The following is a 3,559-nucleotide window of genomic DNA, read 5'->3' on the forward strand; positions in this document are numbered from 1 at the left end:
GGGGGCAGGGCAGTGGTGGGGGGGTTCTTGAAGAGTATCTTGTGTCTTGACTCTAATCCATGTGAAAATGTCAGCTTTACTGTATTGATTTTTCATGTAAATAATATGTATTGCTAATAGATGCACTGAAAGCACTTTGCCATCCCAGGATGAAGGGTGCTAGAGAGCAGCATAGTGAGACAGTGGAAACAGCTGCATTAACATGTATCTGAGGTTCCTTTGGACCTATTTTTAGGAAAAAATGGGTATGGGTCAAGGCAGTCTTGAGAACAGATCCCAGACTAGAAAAGGCATTGCCAGACACACTGGCCAATGGCAGAGCCTTCTGGTATGGGAACGGTTGCTGTCAGTCAATCCTGAAGCCTCCCCTGGGAGGTAGTGTGCCACCTCTGTTACATGATGGGCCTGTGTAAGTATCCTCTTTGTGCCCTGCCGTCATCAACAATGTGCTCTAGTGGTAAGTTCGTTCTCTTCCCATGCCCAGCCTAATGCATCCTGCAGGTCACCTCTATTTTTGGACCGCCGCCTTTCCCCTCCTCTGCTTTTTGTACCACTTAGTAAGTGAACTGGGAGCTTACTCTCTACCTTTCCCCACCAATTCTGGTAGAAATTGACCTGGGGAAAATCCTTTGTCTCACCCATTGAAACTCTTTTGTCTGTGCTGATGTATTGTCTAAAGGACTTCTTTTTACAGGGATAGGCATCAATTATAGAGCTGCTTTTTTTTCTCTCTCTCTTTTTTTCCTGGCTGCTGTTTCAGTTTTAGAATGAAATCTTTAAGTAGCCACTTGGGGAACCAACAAGAACAGGGACCAGTTCTGGGAAGTGACCTTTCATCTTGTTTTAAATTCTAAGGTGACTTCTAATTGTTGGCTACGCAATCATACTTACTACCAAAATGTTCCTGCTTAAAATGCTGATAACACAATTAATTATTTTATTTTTAGTAAAATTTTGTAAATATGAATACTTTATAATTTAATGTATAAACAGCCACTCATGACTAAACATTAATCCTCTGTCTACTGGTCCTACAGATCAGTATTAATAAACGTAAAGCAATGCCAAGAGCTATATGGAGTATAGAAATTCCAGTTTTATGTGTTTGTGTGTATACCATGTATCATCCTGGCACTCAAATGCAAAGCCATTTGTATAATCAGTTTAGCTAGACTGCATCTGTAGTTGAAAACAATTTTGGTAGGTCTCTGGCTATGTTGGAAAGGCATTTGCTTAGTGCAGCAACATTACATAGCTCTCAAGGATACAATGGTGTACTTACATGGGGCTTCTAGTTACTTAAAGCAGATTTCTTTACAACAGACTTCACAGCCCATGGTTCTGGCTGTTCTATGGCTACGAACCTACCAAATTCATGATTTTCATGGCAACCATGAATTTGGTAGGTCCCCCCAAAAAAGCATGGGGACCGTGAGAAAGTGGGGAAATGGTCAGCCAGCAGGGAGGGGGTGGGAAAGGGAGCTATATGGGGGCAGGGAGGGGAAAGGGAAGAGGGGAGGAGATTTTTGCAGCAGGTCCCTGCCCATGCCTCTGTTCAAGGGGCCCCAGAAGTCTGCCCCTCTTCAGAGATTGACAGATGCCCACCTCTGTCTGTCTTTGGGGAGGGGCAGGACTTCCAGGGCCCCTCGACCAATCAGAAGTATGTATGTGTGTGTGGGGGGGGCATTGTGCTCCACCACAAAAATGGTGCCTGAAGCTGCACCAGGATCGTGAAATCTGGAGGCAGCCTCTGTGAATTTGGTAGGTCCCAATCTATGGGTCCTGTACAGGCTGACCCCAGCAAGAACCTTCTAATATCCCAGACACTGCCATTCTTTGACAGACATTTTAGATGAGCTGCAAGTCCTGACATGTATTTCTGCTTGCAGCTCCTATGCTTCTCCTGCACCCCAAGACAGGACAAGGCAAAGGAGTGAAAAAGAGGAGTAATCATGAACATCACAGTCCCACACCTAGTAGTAGGTTAGCTGTTGTTTTGGAGTTTTCATATGTAAGGAAAGAGAAGAGCCATCAGGGGCAAAGATTAACTCGCCAGAGTTGCAAGCAGCCGCCCCAGCGCCAAGGCTGCAAAGAGCCATGCAGTGATCCTTCTTTTCTCAGTGCTTCTGCAGGGGAGATGGAGGAAACATGAGCTCCAATATAAAAAGGGACCAGGAGCAGGCAAGTGAGGGATGCCCAGAACTGGAAGTTGCTGACTTAGTCAGAGAGGCGGCAGGGAAAACTGGAGGCACAGAGGGAGCAATTAGGAAGGGTTTTCAGAGAGTCAGCTCTGTTGAGGGAGCTGACAGAGGAGAAACCCTGAACAAGACTATAAGGGCAGGAAGAAGTCAAAGTTTGTTTTCTTTTCTCTTTTCTTTGAAGTGGGAGAGGATACGTCCCAGATATAGCAGGATAGTGAGATGCATCTATCTGGACAATAGGCCAGAAAAAACTGGTAAAATACAAGTCAGTTCCTTCTGTTGATTCAAGCCTGGTGGAGGATAACCAGGATCCAAGGTGGCTATTGATTTGTCAGATCCAGAGACATAAAAAGTGTCTAGACAGCTCTGAGGCTGACTATACGGACTGTGAATTAAGACCTAGTGGAACTGATAAGGGTGTAAAGGTTGGTGGAGTCCTCACTACACTGAGGCAGATATCAAGACCAACAACATCAAAAGCCACATGTCCAGGCATTTCTTTTCTCCCTTAACAACAAGTTGTGACAGGAGAGATCATGGGTGTGTGGAATGTTCCATCAAAATTTTGTGGTGGGCTTCAGCCAGCTGGCTGAAGTGATATGACTGTCTTAGTAGAGAAAGCAGAGTGAGAAAGAGAAGAAACCTTCTGGACAAGGTAATAACCACTACAGACTGACTGAATACAAAAAAAATTGAGGCAAGCATCTGGCCCAAAGCAGGTGGGTAGACTTTGGTGAGAGCCCTTCTTTAGACATCATAGGCCAAAGGGAAATGCTAGCAGGATACACAGTAGTGCTGTAGTTAGGATTACTGCTTTTATCATGATCACCTTTGACACTGTCTCTCACCCCATCCTCAGTAAAAAATTAGGCGACTGTGGTGTTGACGCCTACACAGTCAGATGGGTTGCAAACTGGCTGGAGGGCCACACCCAGAGAGTGGTGGTGTACAGGTCATTTTCAACCTGGAGGGATGTGGGCAGTGGGGTTCCCCAGGGCTCGGCCCTCAGGCCCGCACTGTTCAACATCTTCATCAGTGACTTGGACGAGGGGTTGAAAAGCACCTTGTTCAAATTCATGGATGACACTAAGATGTGGGGAGAAGAAGGCATGCTAGAAGAGAAGGAGAGGCGACAACTAGATCTGGACAGGTTACAGGGGTGGGCAGATGAGAATAGGATGGGATTCAACACTGACAAGTGCAAGGTGCTGCACCTGGGGAGGAAGAACCAGCAGCATACCTACAGGCTGGGGAACTCCCTTCTCATCAGCACAGAGGCAGAAAAGGATCTTGGAGTCACTATCGATTCCAAGATGAACATGGGCCGGCAGTGTGGGGATGGGGTCAGGAAGACTAAC

The 3,559-nt window shown here is 46.2% G+C and overlaps 1 protein-coding gene across 2 annotated transcripts in view; it reads left to right on the forward strand.

The window, feature by feature from the left end:
• TBC1D30 (TBC1 domain family member 30) overlaps nucleotides 1-3,559 on the forward strand; it is a 69,785-nt gene that overhangs the window by 1,429 nt on the left and 64,797 nt on the right. The window lies entirely within an intron of this gene.

The sequence above is a fragment of the Gavialis gangeticus genome, unplaced genomic scaffold (assembly GCF_001723915.1).
Source record: "Gavialis gangeticus isolate Ggan-Ray unplaced genomic scaffold, GavGan_comp1, whole genome shotgun sequence".
NCBI lineage: Eukaryota > Metazoa > Chordata > Crocodylia > Gavialidae > Gavialis > Gavialis gangeticus.